Consider the following 23,371-nt stretch of genomic DNA (forward strand, 5'->3'; position numbering starts at 1 on the left):
CCACTACCAAGAGTTGTACTGACCAATTATATTAGGAAAATATTTGCCAAGTTGACTTTACACCAAGTTCAAATATGATGGCATAAAAGCTCTATGTTGTAAAGTTGATGAGAAGAAAGCAAAAGATAAAACTTCACCATGTACATCACCAAAATACTTTGAAAAGTTATCTCTTGAAGTTGAGGATGGGTGCATGGCCAAAATCACATTCTTTAATGATGATCTTCTACTTGGTGGCACACTTCATAATCACCCATTATTCATGGTTGGTTTTATGCGTGATCAAAAGGTGAATAGAATCCTAGTCGATGATGGATCTACATTTAACATCCTTCTAATTTGCAGAGTGAAGAAACTTAGTATTTGGTTACATGTAATTGTTGCAAAGACTTCGTATAACATCTTACTTAGTAGGCCTTGAGTACATAAGAACAAAGTGGTCCTGTCTACCTATCACCAATGTATGAAATAATATGAGGATAGAGTTGCAAAAAGGATTATTGCAGATGATAATCCATGAACTGAAGGCAAAGTGTACTTCACTGATGGAAAATTTTACTTGAAGAAATATGGAACAAAAGTTGATGACATTGTGACCAAGAATGTTGATATCCTAAATAAGAAGGCTAAGGGTACTGTTGAAATGTAATGGTTCTAAGAACAAGTATCAGGGTATAAGTGCTCAAATTTTGAATAACAAAGCTACTATAGCATTGAGTAAGAAGAAGAGAGATACACTGAAAAAAATCAAGCTATGGAAGCAAAAAATCAATCTGACAACTCACAACAAAGAGAGAACTATGGCTTGGTTAAAGAATAAGCAGGGCTCTGTTTGCCCCTTTTGCAGATTCAATCAAATCCTACAGAGGTGTGCTCACTTAATAAGAGGGTTATATCAAGAGATCTGAAGGATAAATACAGAGTTTCTAATTTTGAGGAGGAAGAGGATCCTGATCAGAGGGAACAAAATCATGATGAGGAAGAGGAAACCAGTGCCCACCTCCTGAAGGCATTTGGTCCTATCATAGATACAAACATACAGGAGGAAATACAGAAATCTCAAAAAAGAATGGTGTGTCACCTAGGGGTCAACAGGAAAAAAAGAAAAAGAAGAAATAGGAAGACATCACAAACTCTTATAATGCTATTAGAAAGGTAGAATCAAAACAAGGTCCAAATCCCATAAATCTTGATGATTAGTACAATCTGCTGGAATGCAAGGAGTATTGACACTCAAGTTCCATTTTCAAACCAATCTCATCTCAACTTCTACAGAATTCAACTTATAATGGACAGGGCCACTCATAATACTAATAGTAAAATTTGACTTTTTTGGAATCAAGATGTGAATTGCTCCATTCTGGATCATGATGAACAACAAATTACTTTTGAGATCAAGCACGTTGCATGTCCTATTATCTACCTCATAACCTTTGTGTATGCTAAATGTAAGGACCATTTGAGAAGAGGTCTTTGGGAGAAACTACTGTAGCAGTCCAGCATAGACAAACCATGGTGTACCATTTGGGATTTTAATGCAATCACTGACATTGATAAGAAGCTGGGGGGGCCAACCTTATAACATGAATAAAAGCTTTGAATTCATAAGTATCATTGAAGCTTGTGGACTCATAGACTTGGATTTTTATGGTGCAAAGTATAAATGGTGTAACAACAGGGATAAAGATGCCAGGATCTGGAAGAGAATTGATAGAGCTATGGTTAATGATAGGTGGCTAGAAACAATGCCTATGACAACCATAACTCATCTTGCCTCCACTAGATCAGACCATTGCCTATTGCTCATGGACTGTACAGAGAGATAGAACAATGTTATCAAGTATTTTAAGTTCTTACACTACTGGGTTGACAATGATAACTTCTTTGATACTGTGAGAACATGTTGGGGGAGACCTGTTGCGGGAAATCCTATGAGAAGATTTCAGGAAAAAATAAAAAAGAGTGAGCAGCACTCTGAGTAATTGGTCAAGACAAGAGTAGGGGGATATATTTTCTTCTATCACTAAATTTGAGGGAAAAGTCAGAGATGCTGAGAATGAAATAATCAGGGACAACTCAGAAGATAATAGAACCAAGATAAACCAGATGAATGGCCAATAATCAAGTTTCTGGAGGTGGAGTAGTCCATCCTTAAATAAAAAACTCATCTTTAATGGTTTAAGGAAGGGGATGCCAACTCTAGTTACTTTCATGCTATTATCAAAGGGAGAAGGAGAAGATTATATATTCACAAAATTGATGATGAACAGGGTAACAAATTTCAAGGAGATGTAGAGATTGCTAAGGCTGCCTATGATCATTATAAAAAGATATTTACTAGGGATAACAAAAAGATCAATGAAGAGGTTTTTAAGTACATTCCTAGAATGGTCAGTGACAAACAAAACTAGTTGTTGCAAGATTTACCTACAAAAGAGGAGTTGAAACAAGTGGTTTTCTCTATGAGTGCTACCTCTGCAACAGGTTCTGATTGGATGAGTGGTAAGTTTTTCCAAGCTTGTTGGGACATTATCAATGAGGACCTGTTAGAGTTAATTCAGTACTTCTTTAATGGGCATCACATCCCTAAATACATCACCCATGCATGTTTGGTTCTACTACCAAAAGTAGACCATCCTAACAAACTCACTAATTTTATACTTATTTCCCTCCGCAACTTCACCAGCAAACTACTCTCCAAACTTCTTAGTAACAGATTGGCACCTATCCTCTCTCAACTTATCTCTAATAATCAATCTAGTATTTTGAAGGAGAGGAGCATATCTGAGAATATATTAGCTCAAGAAATTATTCATAACATAAAGAAGCCCAATATTGGTGATAATATGGTCATTAAGCTTGACATGGCTAAGGCCTATGATAGGGTCTCCTGGTCCTTTCTCTATCTTGTCAGGAGAAAGATGGGTTTTGGAGAAATTTTTATTGACATGGTATGGAGAACAATGTCCAACAACTGGTATTCAGTCATCATCAATGGTAGTAGGCATGATTTTTTCCACGCAACAAGGGGTCTCAAACAAAGAGACCCCCTTTCCCCAGCTCTTCTTATTCTTGGTGCTGAAGTGTTGTCTAGAATCCTAAACAACCCTCATCAGCACTACCTTTACACTGGATTCCAAATAGAGAAAAAAGGCCCTCAAATCAACCACTTGAGTTTAGCAGATGACACAATTATTTTCACTTCAACTTCCAAGTTCTCCCTTAAGCAGATCATGAAGACCCTATAGATGTATGAGGATACCTATGGGCAACTTATTAATAAGGAAAAGAGTCAGTTTTTGATCCCTGCTCACACTCATACAGATATAATTGACAGAGTAGTTTCCACCACTAGCTACAAATGCACACATGGTCCTATTTCTTCCTTGGGATGTCCATTGTATATTGGTAGGCAAAGGATCATTTATTTTACTAGTATGGTTGCAAAAGAGATTGCTAAAATCCAAGGGTGGCAGATAAAGATGTTGCATTATGGGGGTAGAGCCACTTTGAACAAAGAAGTACTTCAATCAATCCCTATAAACTTATTATCTGTTGTGACTCCTACCAGTACTACACTGAAGCAAATTAAATGCCTTATTGCTAATTTTTTCTGTGGTTGGGATAAGGAGAATAGGAAGTACCACTGGGCCTCATGGTAAATTCTTAGCTTACCATATGAGAAAGGTGGTATTTGAGTCAAAATATTGCAAGATGTCTACTTAGCCCTGCAATACAAATAATGGTGGATATTCAGGGCTAAGAGAACTCTATAAGGAGATTTTCTCAAAGCTAAATACTGTCAAAGAGCCCACACTGTTATTAAAAAGTGGAAAAAAGGTCAATCTCTCAAATGGAAGAATATAATGAAGAATAAGGGTGATATAGAGCCTCATATCCCGTGGACTTTGGATTCTGGGAGCTGCAGTTTCTGATGGGATGACTGGTTGGGTGTTCGTCCTCTAGCCACTTACAATGAATACATTCCAAGGATCAACAATTCTACTGTCTCCATGTTTCTGAGGAATGGGAGATGGAATGAAGAGAAAGTCAGACAACAAGCTCCCCAACACTTTGATCAAAAAATTCTCAACACTGAAATCAGGTACCAGCAGGATATTCCTGATCAGGCTTATTAGAAGCTGCAGTCACAAGAAAATTTCACTTGCAAATCATCTTGGGAACATGTGAGGAAGAAAAAGAGAAGGACCTTGACTGACACCTTGATATGGCATACTAACATTCCTTTCAAGGCTTCATTCTTGCTTTGGAGAGTTCTGCGACACAAACTTCCAACCAATGAAAAAATCATTACCTTTGGGGGAGAACCTGCAGTGTGCTATTGTTACTACAAACCTGGACTAGATAACATTGACCACATCTTTGTTTCTGGAAACTTTGCTAAATATATATGGAAATGCTTCTCCAGTTGGTGGGGGGTATTGCAAGATAACAATTCCATTTGAGGCACTTTGATGAAATGATAGACCTACAAACCCAACAATATTGTCCATAAACTTCTACTGCAAGCCATCCCTATATTTTTTTGCTAGAATGTATGGAAGAACAGGTGTGAAAGTAAGTATAGAGGGAAGAAGTCTAGCACTATTAGAGTGAAGTTCATTATAATCAAAGACATATACATGCTGATCAATTCTAGTTTTCCTTATGTTACTTGGCTAGCTTCTTGGAAGGACCTGGTTACTTGGATTAAAAATTTCCAACATGACATGAAGGTCACTCAAGTTAGATGGTTCAAACCTCCCCCTAACATTGTTAAACTCAACACAGATGGGAGTGCTTTAGATAATTCAGGGGAGATAGGAGCAGGGGGCATATTAAGAGACCACAAAGGTGATATAATATTTGTATTCGCAACTTTTTTGGGGCTTGGAACTAATAATCAAGATGAAGTTCAGGCAGCCATACTTGGCATCAGTTGGTGCTTGCAACATAGATATGGTAGAGTCATTTTGGAGGTAGATTCTGAACTGTTAATCAAGTGGCTGAAGATGGACATCAAACCACCCTAGAGTATTCATGGATACACTGAAAAGCTACAAGTTTTGGTCCATCTTTTAGACTTTTTCCAATGCAAACATATCTTCCGAGAAGTAAATTTTGTTGTTGATACACTGTCTAAGTACAGCCATAGGATAGATAATATTCAACACTTCTATAATCTTCAACAACTTCCACAAGAAATCAAGGGCTACATCATGTTGGACAAGATAGGGATGGCAATATTTAGAAGAAGAAGACTAAAAAGGATCAAACAACCCCCTTGACTTCTTGTGCTTGTAATTTAATTTAGAAATATCTATGTCTAGATGTTCCTTTTAATATAATTGTAAGGGAAGAGTCTCCCTCTTTTATCTCTTTCATAGATTCTTAGTAGTAATAGATTGTAAATGGGAGAGTTTTCCTTGTTTATCGCATTTCTAGTTACTTTGTATTGAGAGGAGTCCTCTCCTAGGTGCATAGCTATCTAGGAGATTTTTTATTGTAATGGGGATGAGTTGACAAACCTTAGTAGGTTATTCAATTCATGTACCACAATCGAATGGAGGTAAGGTCCATGTCCCCCTTCTTATATTTTGTTGATGTTTAAATTATGTTAAGGCTTGGGGGTGTTCGGCTTAACCCTTGACCGCCATGAGAGATAAGATCCTTGGGTTAGGTCTGTTTAATAAAAAAAAGAGTTGTCATTGTTAAGGTAAAAGTTGCAAGACAGGAAGATCTGAAGCTTGGCAAACCTAACAAGATACCTAATATAAATGGTGCTTCTTCAAGTAAAAATTTGGAAGCCATTATTTGTTATTATCCAAAGGCTAAGTAGAATAAAGGGCATTCTCTCAAGTTGTGAGGAATGCACGAGAGACTGACCGATCTTGTTAAGCAGACAGATATGATGAAATTATCTATAAAAGTACTTGAAAATTTTATGGATACTAAATCATCAAAAAATATAGCACTCCTAATGAGGCATACAGATAAAAATTTTGATCCCAATGCTTACAAAACTATTGGAAAAATATGGATACAATCCTAATAAACCATCAAAAGTAGGGAAGCTTCCAATAGAACCTTCTATGACGAAACAATGTAAAGATTTGGAATACAAACAACCTCTACCAATATGCATCTCTGTAGGAAGGGTAAATAAACAACTACGTCACTATGGAAGATGAACCTATTTCTTCTAACAAAAGACCATCTGCCTTCGATCGACTTGGAAACATAATGAAAAGAATGTCTGCATTTGAGAGGTTGGATTTGTTGAAGAAGAAAAATAAGGTTTGGAGAATCAATGGGAGTATGAAATCATCTTCTTTACCCAAATCTCAAAATGTCCCTAAGGATTCCCAAAGTTTTATCACTTCGAGAATAAGGCAATGAATGAACCTTGTGGTCTAATGCAAAGAAGACTGAAGGCAAAGGCATACGTTTTGGTCTACACCAAGCAATTTGATGAAGAAACAAAAGTGTTGGCTCTTCATATCATGTCACTACACAAGATGAAAGGTATAAATTTCTCCAATTAAAGTTGACAAAGAGTTGGAGAATGTTTCATGGTGTTATCATATATCTTTTAATGATTGAAAACCTCAAAAAGATGATGACGCTAAGGATGCACCACCCAAACTTGAAGAAAGAGTAAAGGTGACGGTTGATACATTTAAAAAAGTCAACATTGGAATTAATGAAGATCCAAAACCAACTTATTTGAATGCTTTACTAGCAGGAGATGAAGAGAGGGCCTACATTGACATACTCAAAGAGTATAAAGATATTTTTTTCTGGAGTTACAAAGAAATGCTTGGATTAGACCCGAAGGTAGTAGTTATCATCTTGTAGTCAAAAAGGATGCATGTCCTATCAAGCAAGCTCAATGACGCTTTAGGCCTAAATTGGTTTCGGTGGTCAAAACTAAAGTTAACATGCTTATTGAGGTTGGCTTTATCCGTGAAGTTAAGTATCCCATATAGATTTTAAGTATTTTCCCCATGAGGAAGAAAAATGGACAAATCTAAGTTTGTGTGGAATTTATAGATCTCAATAATGCATGCCCAAAGGATGAATTTCCATTTCCTATCCAGAGCTTATGATTGAGGCCACTACTAAAATGGACAGTCTGATCCGCATGCCACTAAAGGATGAAGAGCTTACTACATTCTGCACTCCTAAGGATATTTATTGCTACAAAGTGATGCCTTTCAGATTGAAGAACGCTAGAGAAGAATACCAAAGATCTATGCAACATAGCTTTGACAAAATTTTTCATAAAATTAATAAATGTTATGTTGATTTTGTAGTGAAATCAAGGAAAAGGAGTGATCACTTTGAAGACTTGAGAATGGTGTTTGATCTGCTATAAAGGTATCAACTTAGAACAAATCCTTTGAAATGTGCTTTTGGAGTTATATCTGGATAATTCCTTGGTTTAATTATATGACATCAAGGGAAAAAAATTGATCAAGTCAAAATAGACGCAATCCTAAAGATGCTCAAGCCAAGAAACATCCATGAATTAAAGAGTCTGCAAGGGAAGCTAGCATATCTTAGGAGACCACCCAAATATACTAGGAAAGTGTCAACTATTCACTCATCTTATGAAAAGGTAACTCTTTTTCAACGGTACCAAACTTGTAGTAATTCCATCAAGAGAATCAAGTTTTACTTGATAAAATCTCCAGTTTTAGGTTCTCCTGTTCCTAGAAAGCCATTGATACTTTACATATCAGCTCAAGAAAGATTAGTGAGACAATTTTTGGCCCAAGAGAATAGCGAAGGGAAAGAAAATTCCCTTTACTACTTGGCTAGAATGATGACACCAAATGAGTTGAATTAATCGTTGATCGAAAAGTTTTGTTTGGCCTTAGTCTTCTTAATTCAGAAGATCACTACATTCAAGCTCACATCATCTGCCTTATTTCTAAATAAAACCCCATCAAATTTTTGATGTTAAAACCTGTTCTCAATGATCAACTAGCAAGATAGTATCTCCAATTTCAATAATTTCAAATTTTAAAGCATCTGCAAAAGACTAGGAATGGGCAAGTATTGGCAGACTTCTTAGCAAACCATCTAATACCTGATAATTAGGAGCTAACCGATGAGCTACTTGAAAAAGATGAAATGGTGGTTGAAATTCAACCACCTAAGATGTAATTTGATGAAGTATCACATAAAAAAGGATCTATTGTTAAGGGGTGATATTCCTCACTTCACAAGAGGAGATATTTCTATATTCCTTCAACTCAACGCAATGTTGCTTTAATAATGATGCAAAATATTAAGCAATAATACTTGGTCTTAAATTGACGGTTGATATGAAGCAATTGCAATTATATGTTTTTTCAAACTCCCAATTAATGATCAATCAGTTGTTGGGTAGCTATAAAGTCAAAAGGCTAGAATTGCATCACTATCATGACTATGTGCAGAAATTGATTAGATGTCTTGGATATGTTACTCTTCAACTTATTCCAAGAAAGGAAAATCACAATGTTGATTCTTTAGATACTTTGGCTTCAACATTAACTTTGCCTGACCAAGCACAATCACATTCTGCTAAAAATGGATAGTACCACTAGAGAAGGGTGACGATGAAGAAAGCAAGCTTGAACATCTTGTATCCATTTCAAAAGATGAGAAATTCTATTGGAGACAAGCTCTAATCGATTACTTGTGTTACAATATACTTCTAGATGATCTGAAGAGAATGACCAAAATTTGTCATCGTACTCCTCAATTTCTTTACCACAAAGATACTTCATATCGAAGATCATTCGAGAGAGTTCTATTGTATTTTTTGGGGGAAGAAGAGGTAATTCAAGCCATGCAAGAAGCATATTTTAGAGTTTGTATATCACATTAATAAGGGACAAAGTTACATTTTCACATAAAAAGAATGGGGTATTATTGCCCAACAATGGTGAAAGATTGATTAGATTATGTTTGAAGTCGCCAAGCATGCCTACTTCATGCGAATTTTATGCACCAATTTCCTAAACTACTACATCTGACTATTGCATCTTGGCAATTTTATGCTTAAGGGATAGATATGGTTGGACAACTACCAAAATCTTCGGGTGGCAACTTGTACATTTTTGCCATGATGGATTACTTCTCAAAATGGGCTGAGGTTGTAGCCCTGAGAGAAGTAAAGAAGGAGAATACTGCAAACTTTATTAGGGTGATCATCGTCTATAATTTTGGCCTTCCTATTTATATAATAATAAATAACAAAAAGTTTTTCTCAAATAAATTGATGGATAAGATTTGTGATATTTTTTTTGTCTTCAAGCAACGTAAATCGTCAATGTATTATATTGTTGCAAATAGACTAGACAAAGAATTTAACAATACCTTGTGAAATTTGTTAAACATGGTCATCTCTAAATCTAAAAGTGATTGGCATAATAGAGTTGAAGAAGCTCTTTGGGCATACCAGATGACTCATAGCACACCAACTCAAGCAACTCCTTATTCTCTTGTTATTGAAGCAGAAGCAGTCCTTCTACTTGAATGCCAAATACTATCATTATGGCTTGCCATCAAAAAAGGACTTATTGAAAAAGGAAATGCTCCTCTATGTCTTAACGTGTTAGAGGCTCTCGATTAAAAAAGGTAGGAACCTCAATAAAGTCTTGAATATTATCAAGCTCATCTTTCTCGAGATTTCAATAAAACGGTTCTCCTAAGGTCCTTCCAAATTGGTAATCAAGCCCTTGCAGTAAGAAGACCAATTCTCATATACTATATATCGGGAAGTAAGTTCGCCTCAAAATGTGATAGACCATACGTCATCCAAGAAGTCGATTCATGTGGTGCTTACAAACTTATGGATGCAGATGGCTTGTGGAGTTCTCTCATCAATGAAAAATTCTTAAAGAAGTACTATCCTTGAAGGAACATCTTACTCCTAGCTCGCAAAAGTATAAACTGTGTACAATCTCAACAAAATGTCAACTAGGTTAAAGACCTCAAAAGACGTAGCCTATGCATAATTTATAACAAAAAATTCATATAACACTTCAGAAGTTGGAAAGTTAAGATTGAGTAAAAGGTTGCATAAAACTTACTGATGTCAGTTCCCACAAAGTCACTTAGGGTCCCTAAAAGGTCCTACGACTCGTAGTATAACACCTGAAAGTCAAAAAAGTGAGATGGAAAAGAAATGTTATAGAAAGTTGTTGGTGCCAGTTTAGATAGCCCCATCTACGGATGGTACAAGGTCCTATAGTCCATAGAAGGGAGTCGTAGGAAGGGTCCGAGAATGTTGGAAAATGTTAATTCTCTGAATAGGCACCTACGGACAGTATGAGGACCTACAACCCATAGAAGAGGTCGTAGGGTGAGTTTCATAGACACTGTTATTAGAGTTTAGTTTCCACTAGAGGTCCTATGAATCATAGAAAAGGAATATGGGTCATAGGTCGTAGGTGGTCCCGTAGATGGAGAGTTAGAGAGTTTGTATTTGAATATTGGCAGGACGAGTGGACCTACGATCTTTAGGAGAGTCTACGACCCGTAAAAGGAGGCCGTAGACCAAACATCAAAGACTTGGGTTTTTCCCTTTTATCCAAGATCCCATAAGATGACCTGTAGGAGGACCTATGACTCATAGGTAAGGGTCCGTAGGTCACCCCCGATAGTTAATTTTTAGGGTTATTTCAATCAATTCCTATTCTTTTAATCCCTAAGCAATGTCATTTAAGGCCAATTCATAAGTCATATAACCACCCTTACCCTTCAAATTCCCCACATTCCCTCTTATTCACCCAAAAGCCCGTAAGGCTCTCTAGAAAATCTCTCTCGAGGTCTTCTTTTTCAAGCAAGTTAGAGTTTCAAGGATTCAAGTCTCCTTTCCAATTTTAAGGCTAGAATTCATTGAGGTATGTGAAAATTTCATCCATGGATCTCTTTCCATCCATGGAGTTCCAAAGAATCTTCAAATCCTCTTTATGACTTCTTTCTAAAATCTAGGGTTTTGATAATTTTGTATTGGGTTCAATCAATTATGGTTTTGCTTAATTCCATTGATCCTATTATACATGATTTGATCTTGAATTTCACATTTTTAAGGATTTTTACATGAACTCATGCATTATTTCTATTTATGATTATGAACTATGCTTTGAAATTTATGCATACATCATACTTGAAGAAATTATGATTTTAAGGATGCTTTTAGATAAAGTATCAAGTATATTTTTATGAAAGTATGGTTTCTTCAAAGCGAAGTATTTTCATCATGAAGGGTTTCCATGATTATTATTAAAAATTTGATCATAACTTAGATGCTTCAGATAAGTGTCTTTTATAAATATATTATAAAGTCATGATATATTAAATGAGCTATTCTTATGATTTTTATATGTTATGATGAACTTGATATTGCTAGATATTTACCATTTTAAAAGCTTATGCTATGTTATGTATGATATTCCATCGAGAGTTTACTTAGCACTGAGAAGACTTTGGGATAGAGGCTCTACTATTAGTAGAGGTAGAGTTCTTTAATGGCAATACCCTAGTCTCATAACTACGTGTCCCCATAGGATGTCCCAGTGGACAAATTATCTTAAGATAGTGGGTCCCATATAGCTCATTTCATGGTCCTTATCTGCAAGTAGAACATCCTCTTTTTAGTGTATAGAAGAAACTGGATATGTTATAGCTCACATGGTTTATTTTGGTTAGCAGTATCTCTCCCAAAGACTTATGATTCTCACTTATGTTTTCTTTGATTATGATTTCCTTACAATTATTACATTGACCATGTTTAATGTTTTTCATGATGTTTTAAGGATTATATCATATTTTAGATTGGTCATTGCATTATCATATTTTTTTTCATTATATATTCTTCATACTCAGTATATTCCATAATACTGTCAACACATAGTGCTTTAGTAAGTCCTCATGGTTCAAGGGAATTTCCCTATTATGAGTTATTTATGTCTTTTCTTCAGACTTCTTTTGGTTTTTAAATTATTTCATGAGTAAGGGCTTGTCCTATGCCATACTTATTATAGTAGAGGTTATGTCAGACTTAGTATAATTTCTTCTTTATCAATTGTTGTACTCAGATTCTTCGTACATTGAGATTGTTTTTGACTTATCTTACGCTTTCGAATTACTTGCTTACATTGTTTATCTTAGTGCCATGCTTATGTCAAAATGACTTGTTTAGGGTTTCTCAGGATCCTATTTTCCATGTCACGTCTAGGGGGTAGCTTGGGTCATGACAAGCTTGGTATACAGAATATCAGGTTTTTAAAAAGTCCTAGCTGTCTGACAAGCCATGTCAAGTAGAGTCTTATTCCTCAGTGTGAAGCATGCCCCATCTATTAATAGTAGGCTACAGGATGTTTAAGAAACTTCATTTCTTTCATACTCTTCATTGTGCATTAGTGTTGAACTCTATAAGGTTTCTTCTAACTCATGTTCTACGCATTTCAGAATCATGCGTACAAGAAGAGCTCCATTGAGAAGAAATATGAATCAATATAAGAAGAAATAAGCACCTTAAGCTCTGGTTGATCCATTGGCCGAGAAACTCACCCATGCCAAGTTTAGGGCAACTTTCTAAGTTCTTGCCCAAGCTATGATAGCACAAGCGAATAGAGAGGTGGTTGCTCCCATGAACCCAAATGTGGGTATTGCGACCACTTTGAGACTTCACAAGGATGAATTCTCTAAAATTCCATGGTTCTAAGGTGAATGAGGATCCATAAGGCTTTGTTAAGGGAATCCAAAAAATTGTGGACATCATGGGAGTGAATCTGGCAGAGAAGACAGAATTGGCCGCTTATTAATTAAAAGGGGTTGCTGAAGTGAGGTTCACTTAATGCAAGGAAGAGAGGGCTATTGATGTGGGTCCTTTGGATTGGGGCAAGTTCAAGGTGTTTTTCTAGACCATTTCTTTCTCCTTGAGATGAGGCGCGGGGGGGAGGGGGGGAGTGCAAGAGTTCATTAACTTGAAGCAAGGAAATATGAGTGTGATGGAATATACTTTGAAATTCACTTAATTATCAAAGTATGCCCCGACAATGGTACCGGACTATAAAGCTCGTATAAGCAAGTTTATTTTTATCTTAGAGATGGTGGTAAAAGAATGTAGAACTGCCATGTTGATTAAGGAGATAAATATCTAGTGGTTGATGACTCATGATTAACAAACTGAGGAAGATATGATTAAGGATAAGGATAAAAAGAATAGGAGGGCAAGGACAGATAGTGGTGATTTCTCCAATTAGAGGTCTGGTAATTATGGTCGTTCTCAATTTTGAAAAAAATTCTCCAGCCTGACTTCATCTATTTCTCTGATTTAGAAGTTCAATAAAGTTAGGTATTTTAACCCTAAGCCTCAAGGGAGTCCTCTGAGTGGTCAGACTGTCCCTGTATATAGGAGTTGTGGGAAGAACCATCGAAGAGATTTCTTAGCCGGTTCTAATGTATGTTATGGTTGTGATAAAATGGGTAACAATGTGAGGGATTGACCTTCGCATGATAGCAAAGATAAGGATGGTTGTTAGCAAACTTTGTCTACTCCTTCAGGTCGCCTAGCTCTGCTGGGTAATTCATCTAGTTTTAGTAGTGGCCAGCATCAAAAAAGGTTTTATGCTCTTCATACTCGACAGGATTAGGAGGATTCCACTTACGTGGTTACTAGTATGTTATGATCTTTTCAGTTTGATGTTAGATCATCAAGCAAATCTTTATTCCATGACTCTTTATGTTGATATGAAGTTTGATTTCATTCCAAAGATCTTATTAAAGTGTTTCTTAGTCTCTACTACTGTTGGTGATTCAGTCTTAGCTAAACGGGTTTTCAAAAATTGCCCCATCTCAATTTCTTAGGAGGTCAACTCAGTTGATCTATTAGTGTTAGATATGACTAACTTTAATGTAATTCTTAGTATGGATTGACTTCTTGCATGTTATGCCTTTATTGACTATAGAACCCATGTGGTTTAATTTTTGAATAAACTAGTCATAGCGTGGTAGAGTACAATTCAACATTTAAGGGTCAGTTAATCTCATTCCTTAAAGCTCAAAATATTATTTCAAAAGGTGTTATCTATCATCTAGTACGATTTAGAGATACAAATTTTGAAACCCTACTCTTAAGTCAGATCTCTTTGTGAATGACTTTTTGGAAGTATTTTTCGATGATCTTTCAGGTATTCCTCCCAAAAGGGAAATCAACTTTGGAATTGACCTTTTCCAGATACCCAGCCTATCTATGTTCCTCCTTATGGAATGAATCCCGCATAACTTAAGGAGTTGAAAGATTAGTTAAAGGGCCTTTTGGATAAGGATTTCATTAGACTAAGTATCTCTCCATGGGGTGCTCTAATTATTTTAATTCGGAAAAAGATGGTTCTCTCAATATGTGCATCAATTATCGTCAGTTGAACAAGGTTACAATAAAGAATAAATATCTTATACAAAGAATTGATGACTTGTTTGATTAGCTTCAGGGTGTTAGTTTCTTTTGAAAGATTGATTTTCGATTGGATTATCATCATCTTAGAGTAAGAGAATGTGACATTCTGAAGACGGCATTTAGAAATCAGTATGGTCACTATAAATTTTTGGTTATGTATTTTGGACTAAAAAAGTCTCTTACAGATTTTATGGATTTGATGAAAGGGTGTTCAAGCATATATGGATATGTTCTTCATTATTTTTGTCAATAATATTTTGATCTATTCTTGGAGTAAAAATGAGCATACTAATCATTTGAGGATTGTATTGCATGTTTTCAATCATCGTCAGTTGTTTGCTAAGTTTAACCTCTGTGAGTTTTGGCTAAGGTTGGTTGCATTGCTTGTACATATTGTTTCTAGTAATGGTATTAGAGTTGATCCTAAGAATACCAAAGCAGTCAAGAATTGTCCTAGAACACTTTCTCCCTCAGATATTTGGAGTTTCTTAGGTTTGACAATTTTCCCCTATTGCTTTGCCTTTGACTTCTTTGACTCAGAAGAAAGTAAGATTTTAATGGTCGAAAGCTTGCAAGAAGAGTTTCCAAGAGTTGAAGAATTGACTCACTTCAGCCTCAATTTTGACTTTACTAGAAGGATCTGCTAGTTTTGCTTTGTATTGTGATGACTCAAAGCAATGTCTTGGTTGTGTTTTTATGCAAAATGATAAGGTGGTAGTCTATGCTTCTACGCAACTTAAAGTTTATGAAAAGAATTATCCGACTCAAGATTTGGAATTAGCAGAGGTGGTGCTTGCCTTGATGATATACGCACAGTATTTATATGGTGTTCATGTGGATGTGTTCACTGATCATAAGACTTTAGAATATGTGTTTAAGAAAAAAGGATTTGAATCTTCTCTAAAGAAGGCGGATTGACTAATTGAAAGATTATGACAGGTGTGTCCTTTATCATTAAGGAAAGGAATATGTGGTTGCCGATACTTTTAGTAGATTTTCTATGAATATCATTGCCCATATTGAGGATAAGAAGGGAGTTGGTTCATGATGTGCATAGACTAGCTCGTTTGATAGTTCATTTGGTTGATTCTGAGGATGGTGGTTTTATTCTACAAAATGGCTCAGAATCGTCTCTTATGTCGGATGTGAAGGAAAAACAAGATAGTGATTCAACTTTAGATGTATTGAAGAAAGTGGTTTCAGAAAAAACTATTAAGGCTTTCTCCCAAGGGGAGATGGAGTGCTTTGTTACCAAGGTCGCTTGTATTTTGCAGATATTGATGGTTTTAGGCACAGATTTTATTAAAAGCTCACCATTCTTGGTATTCTATTCACCCAAGATCCACTAAGATATACCATGATTTGTAGGAAGTCTATTAGTGGAATGGAATGAAGAAGAATATTGCAGAATTTGTGGCTAAGTCTCCGAATTGCCAACAAGTGAAGGTTGAGCATTAAAACTTGGGAGATTTGGCTCAAGACATTAGCATTTCCACTTGAAAGTGGGAATATTTGAATATGGACTTCATTAAGGGTTTATATCATACTCATCATTGTCATGATTCAATTTGGATTGTTGTGGACTAAATGACTAAGTCAGCATATTTTATTCCCGTTAAAACTTCTTATTCAGCCAAAATTATGCTAGGCTTTACATTGGAGAGTTGGTTAAGTTGCATGGTGTTCCATTGTCTATCATATCCAATAAAGGTACTCATTTTACTTCCCAGATTTGAACATTATTTTAGAATGGTCTTGGAACTCAAGTTAAGCTTAGTACAAATTTTCACCCTCAAACTGATGATCAAGCTAAGCAGACTATTCTGACTTTGAAAGATATGTTGAGAGCTTGTGTGATTGACTTCAAAGATAATTGTGATGATCATTTTCCTTTTATTGAGTTCGCTTATAATAATAGCTATCACTCGAGTATTCAGATGACTCTTTTTGAGGCTTTCTATGGTAGAAGGTGTAGGTTTCTTATTGGTTGGTTTGAAGTTGGCGAGGTTGCTTTGATAGGGCCTGAATCTGCTCATGAACCTATGGAGAAAGTTAGACTTATCAAGAAGAGATTGAGGATTGCCTCTAGTAGACAGAAATCTTACGTGGATATGAGAAGAAGAGAACTTGAATTTGAAGTTAATGATTGGATTTACTTGAAAATCTCACCTATGAAGGGTGAGATGCATTTTGGTAAGAAATGAAAGCTTAGTCCTTTATAAGTAGGCTCATATCATATTTTGAGGCCTTTCGGTAAGGTGGACTAGGAGTTGCCTTTAGAATTAGCATTGGTGCAACTGGTGTTCCATGATTCTTTATTAAAGAAGTGTATTGGTGATCCTACTTCGATTGTGTCATTGGAGATTATTAGAGTGAAAGAAAGTCTCTCTTATGAGGAAGTCCCTATTGAGATTCTTGATCATCAAGTCCAAAAGTTAAGGAATAAGGAAGTTGCTTTAGTGAAAGTCTTTTAGAGGAATCACTTAGTTGAGGGTGCTACTTGGAAGGACAAAGCCGATATGATGTCTTTGTACTTTCCCTGCACTTTAGATTCAGCTTGAGGTATTAGTTCCTCATGTTTAATCTTTCAGATTCATGTATTTCATCCATTCTCATGTCTCCATATGCATGCATGTTCCTAAAATCAGTTTTTAAAGTCATGGTTTAGCTAGGGTTTGATTACTCCTTTGTTTTTAGCATGTTTAATATGTTTTTCATTCATATTAGGTTGCTAAATCTATTTACCTACTCTATTCATGCTATTGAGTCCCATTCGAGGATAAATATTTCCAAGGGGTAGATATTGTAAAACCTTAGAAGTTCAAAATTTGAGATGGAAAACAAAAGTTGTAGAAGGTTATGGTGCCAGTTTAGATGGACCCATCTACAGACCATACAAGGTCCTACAATCCATAATAGAGGTCGTAGGGTGAGATTCAAAGACAATATTTCAAAGGATAGTTTCAATGAGAGGTTCGAAGGACACTAAAAGGGGGATATGGACCACAACTTATCCCATAGATGGATATTTAGAGAGTTGGTGTCATGACGCAAGCTAGGCCCTAGGTGCAACACGGTGATTAGAATCCTATAAGACTCCAACCAATCCTCTTAGCATATCATTCATGAGCATACATAAGGTAAATAATAAAATAAGCTAATGCATAGACACGAAAGCATAGTCTCAAAATAGAGCATAAGTATCAGAATACGGAATGAAAGACAACATAGACTCGAAATATCTAACAATCCTCTACTAACTAGATGGGGGCATAAGACAAGCTCCTAGCTCACCCAATATAAGAGATTAAAGAACATCATAAACTTATAAGAAATAATTAAACTATCATTTCCTCGAAATATAAGGACTCACCAAAATTACAAGTATAATAAGCTCTAGCCACGAACAGGAGGATGAGCATGATCATTGGACCCTACATTATGATATAATGTAGGCAAAAAATATGCATTTTTACAGGGAATGCACTAAGTATGTGAGAAGTATGCATGAACAATAATCAGATGACATAATCAATATGAATCATGGGATGCAAGACCAATATCTTAGAACATGAGTAAAACCATGATAATATTAAAACATTTAACTCATTGGTCAATGCATCAAAAACATCATCATCATGAGAACTTTAAAACTTTTCTTTAACTAGTGTGGGATAGGACCTTAACCGACACTTAATACCATATGAGCTATTACATGCAATTTGATGATCCCCATATGGAGAAGGGAAAGGCTACCTTGTCAGGGTATACCCGTTATAGTACTTTCTTTAACTGTGCTATATGTAGATCCAATAGCTTCGCTATATTTGCATATTTAAACGTACGCGAGCGACGTAGTTAAAGACTAAAGGTTTCTACTAGAATTCCCTTGGATAGCTACAATGACTCCCAGACTGAACCCCATCTTAATGTCCTCTCGGTGCTAAGTCATTATCCCAAAGGAATTTTCATGAAAACATGGTCATTAACATCATTAGAAAAGATAATAATAAATATCAATCCATCTTTATAAACATAACTTAAGAGTCTCTCATCTATCATCATCATAGTGAAATCATAAGAATATCTCATTAACTAGCTTGATTCATAAAGAATCTATGAATTGGTGAGAATCATCTTTATCACCTCTTTTAACATGATAGTGCAAGAATTGTCCTTATTTCACCATAACTTCTTTGCTTATAGCATCGTCGTAACATCATTCATGACTTTCTTTTCTTAAAGCATCTTTGAACATCATTCATAAAACTTTCATTGAAATAACTTAAAAATCATGATCATAACTCATAAATCATGCTGAAAACTACCATATATCATAGGTTTTTGAAATTCATCTAGAAATCATGCAATGTAATGTAAATTATGCATAATTGTACTAATAGCATTGAAATATATCATAATTAATAAGACCTAATGCAAATCATAAAATTAGGGATTTTAGAAGAAGAAAGCATAAGAGATTTTATAAGAAATATTTGGGATTCCATGGGTGAAATATCCCAAGGATTAATTCTGTTACACCCCGTACTTTTGTACCTTAAAACGCGTTCTTAAGTCTCTTGAAAGACTCTTAAGTTTCATGGAAGGATCGTAAGCCTCTTAAGTTTCTTAAGGTTTCCTAAAGTTTCTTAAAGCTTGTAAAAGCTTCTTAAGACTTCTTAAGAACTCTTAAGCTTCTTAAGAGTTGCCATGTGAGCCAGATAATCTATAATTCTATCAAACAACTCTAAGGAAAGGAGAATGCGATACCCCATAGTAGAGAAGATTGGAAATAGAGTTATAAGAATCCGAAAGAAATTGGAGACTGAATGATGAGTCATAGGACACGACTTATTTACGTAAGCTACCAAATTGGAAATATTACATACTTAAGCTACTGGAGTACATACCAAGCTTACGTAGCAAGGATTACATAGGTTCATAAAGTAAGACGAGATCACGAACCCACGAGGGAGAAAAAAGAGTACCACGTGGCAGCATGAGAGAGTTCCACATGGTAGCAGCTGGAGCAAGGGTGGTGGACCCCACCTACCCTATGGCAGCCTATGGTAGGAGGAAGGGATGTGTTGGCCCAATGAGGGCTTGACATGTGTCACCACTTAGGGCTTGACATGTGTCACCACTTAGGGGTTGACATGTCTCACCCCCTAAAGTAGCCTATATATATGTTATGACTCATTCTTATCTACAAGAAAGTCATTTATCTTCCTAGTTCAAGAGACTTCTAGAGAAAGAAAGAAGAGAAGAAAAATCTAGAACTAGAGAGAGAGTAGGTTCGGCCAAGGAAAAAGAAAGGTAAGCCTCCGATTTCGTTCCATGAGTTAATTATCTAGGGTATACCATGATGTTATGAAGATGTTAGTAATGTAAATTTATGGTTTGGATCATCCCAAAATGTTAGCAAACAGCCATGAAATTTTAGGCGCGCTAAAGGAACTTCCAAGGCAAGTTTTAACGAGTTTGACGATTTCGGGCAAGGTAAGGGATTTTCTTTCAAATTGGATTTTATGATGTTTTTATGACATATATTAAATTTATTAAATAAGGTTGGAAGTGTAAAAATTGTATAAGGATGTTTGACATTAGAAACAAACTAAATTAAAGTGGTTATAGCTAAATCAAAGTCGAGTAGTGGATTGTTGTTGTGGTGCTGCAGGTGCAGCTGGTTGGGTTGAGTGTTGTAGGGCTTTGAAGTTTTTTAAAAAAGGTGAGGTTTTTTCTGGTGCTATCCACACGACCTCCGTTTGGTATGGTTAAAGATTTTGTGAAATAAAGATTAAAAACTGTATTTTGATATCGTAGCTTCAGGCGAGTTGTTTGGAGTTTGTATTGTGTAATATTGAAGTAATTTACATGTGCATATGCTGCTGGTTGTTTTTTGGTATAGTTTTTGACACGATGGCCGAGTTGAAATCTCGGAGATGTTAAAGTTATAGGGGAAATGCTGCCCAGTTTTTGGTAACTTCGAAACTAGTAACAAACTAGTCGAGGGTATTGGATAAGGAAACGATTCCTATGGGTACTTGGTTGTAGAGTTGGAAATTTGAAAGTGAAAGGTTATTAACCTTAGTCGAGGGTATTGCATAAATTGTGTCTTTGATCGCATAAACTGTGTGGCATTATCTTGGTACACGTCTGTGGTTCCTGAGGCCCTAATTGATGAAATCCCTAATAACATCTAAAGGGTACCTCGGAGAATTACTTTCCTAATCTTCAAGTGATGGTTCACTTTACTGTTTCATTGAGTCTCAAGAGATGACCTAGTTGCATATGGTTTCTCACTACTGTACTCATGCATACGGTAACCCTTCTTTCACCGAGTTTGATGCGGGGCCGGGCCTAATATCATGTGCAACTTTACTATTTCTTTCACCGAGTCTCGAGCTGGACATGATATGATACCATAACGCGATGGGTGATACCACGTACGAGGAAGGGATGCTATATATGATGATATGATGATGTGACGATATAACGATGCAGCAACCATACGAGTATTCACCGCATCCTGGGATGGATAAAATATGATGATTATGACACTGAGTCCCATAATAGGCTGGGTACGGTATATGGTGATATAAGAAAGGAACACTGAGTCCCTCACTAGAGGGTCGGGTACGGTATATATATATATATAATACAGGTACACTATAGATGTACCCTACTCTCTTCACCGAGTCCCTCACTAAAGGGTCGAATATCGTAGGTAGGCGTGCATATGCAAATCTAGTGATATATTTACGACACCGAACCCCATAATCGGCTGGATATGTTATGATATATATACGATAAGGTTATTCCATGTACGATGGTATGATGTCGTATACGATGACACGATGAAGTGATATATATGATGAAAAGAGATGATGATATGATATTATGATGAAAATGATTTTACTGCATTAGATGCAATCACGGTAATGGGTTAATTGCTATATTTGTCCCCTAAATCCCTATTCCAACTGTAATCTCATTGTGGTGTTTTATGCTTACATACTCAGTACATATTTCGTACTGAACCCCCTCTCTTCAGGGGGCTGCATTTCATGTCCGCAGGTAAAGACACGCAATTTGAGGATCCACCAGCTTAAGATTCCACCCAGCGGGTGTAAGAAGAGATCCATCGTATCGGAGCCCAGCTTTTGGTACCGACCATTAATGTATATCTTTGTGTGTTCAAGGGTATGGTGAGGGCCTTGTTCCGCCTTATGTTTCTATTTCTTTCTACTCTTAGAGGTCTGTAGACATTTTTGTGGGTTGTATACGTATGTGTGAACAGTTGTGCCTATATGTTACGATAGCCTCATTGACTTATATATATTATCTTGCCTGTTGGCATGCTATGACTCAAATAGGAGACAAGTTTCATTATAGTTAGCAAGGGTACACACGAGTGTCCAGTTCGGGAACCTCTCACGGCCTACGAGGTTGGGTCGTGACAAATTCCACATACCTCGACCTTTAAAAGCCCTATATTGCAAAGAATTGAAGCTTGACCTAGAAGAAATTCTTACAATTTACTTGAGAAAGAAGGACACTAGAAAAACACACTTTTAGACAGAAGATTTTATTTAGGGAGTTAGGATGAATCTGAGCGGGTTATGAGAGCTTAGGGTAGTTAATAAGTTAAAATAAACTCCCAAACAATGACTATATTCATTAATGAGAACATAAGGAAAGACCAAAATACCCTTAACTTGAACTATATTCGGCACCTGGACAGGCCTCCAACATTGATGGCCTTTGGTGGTAGGCCTGGCGATGGAATTAAATTTTGGGAAAGTGGGGATTTTTAGGAGTGACCTTCACGGAGGCCACCACGGCACATGGTACTCACTATGGCTCGTGGTTCCTTCTGTGGTAGGCCCCTTTAGAGGGGGAATCTGAGGAGTTGGGCTTCACAGACCACACCGCGGCACGTGGTTCGCACCACGGGCAGTGAAGCCATCTGTGGACCCTTCTCCAGCTTTTCCCTTCAATTGGTTTTCACGACCCAATCCTAGGGCATATACGTGACACGACGAATGAAAAACTTGAAGATACCTCACTCAAGCCTCTTAACATTCATTTAGCTTTTCATAGGTAATGACATACAATAACAAGCGGAAATAAAAAGGGGAGACAGGACTAGGGGAAATATCATAGGACAAGATTCCTTAACAACTTCAAAAAAATTTCCATTTGTGTCCAAACATACATCTACTAATAGACTTGGCGGGGGCTAAGACATGTCCCTAGCTCACCCTCAAAATAAGAGTCAAAAAATGCCTTAATAGAAGTCTTAATGTTCTACATAACATAAGCAAGAATAAAAGGGATGTTGTTCTCGAAATATGGAAACTCACCGCATGTAATCTTCAAACTAATACGAGCTAGCCACGTGGAGGAGGTCGAGGAGGAACATCGATCCCTACATGGTGATATCATGTAGGCAAAAGTATGAGTTAGTACTTTGAATATACTAAGTATGTAGGCATGCATGACTTTACAAAATCAATAGGAAATTAGCATAATATAAAACATAATGCAATGCATGCATAATCAATCATGTACATAATATTTGAAAACCTTTATTTGTGGGGAGATGACCATAACTGACATTTAAGACCATGCGAGATATTACATGGAATCCAACATATCCCCCTACATTGGTACGGGGAGACTACTTTCCAGGTAGAACTCCAATCAACTTTAAACATTCTTTAACTTTAATGTTAACATTTGATGGCTACAAAGGCCTAGACGATAAGGAATCCTATGGTGGCACATAGTTAATACAATGTGAGACTTTACTTAAGAATACCTTCGATCGAGACGCCATCTACATGCTACATTCAGTGTTAGGTCAAATCATACGGAATAACATTTAAACATTAATATAACATAAGC

Source organism: Solanum dulcamara, chromosome 3, assembly GCF_947179165.1.
Source record: "Solanum dulcamara chromosome 3, daSolDulc1.2, whole genome shotgun sequence".
In the NCBI taxonomy this organism is placed as follows: Eukaryota; Viridiplantae; Streptophyta; class Magnoliopsida; order Solanales; family Solanaceae; genus Solanum; species Solanum dulcamara.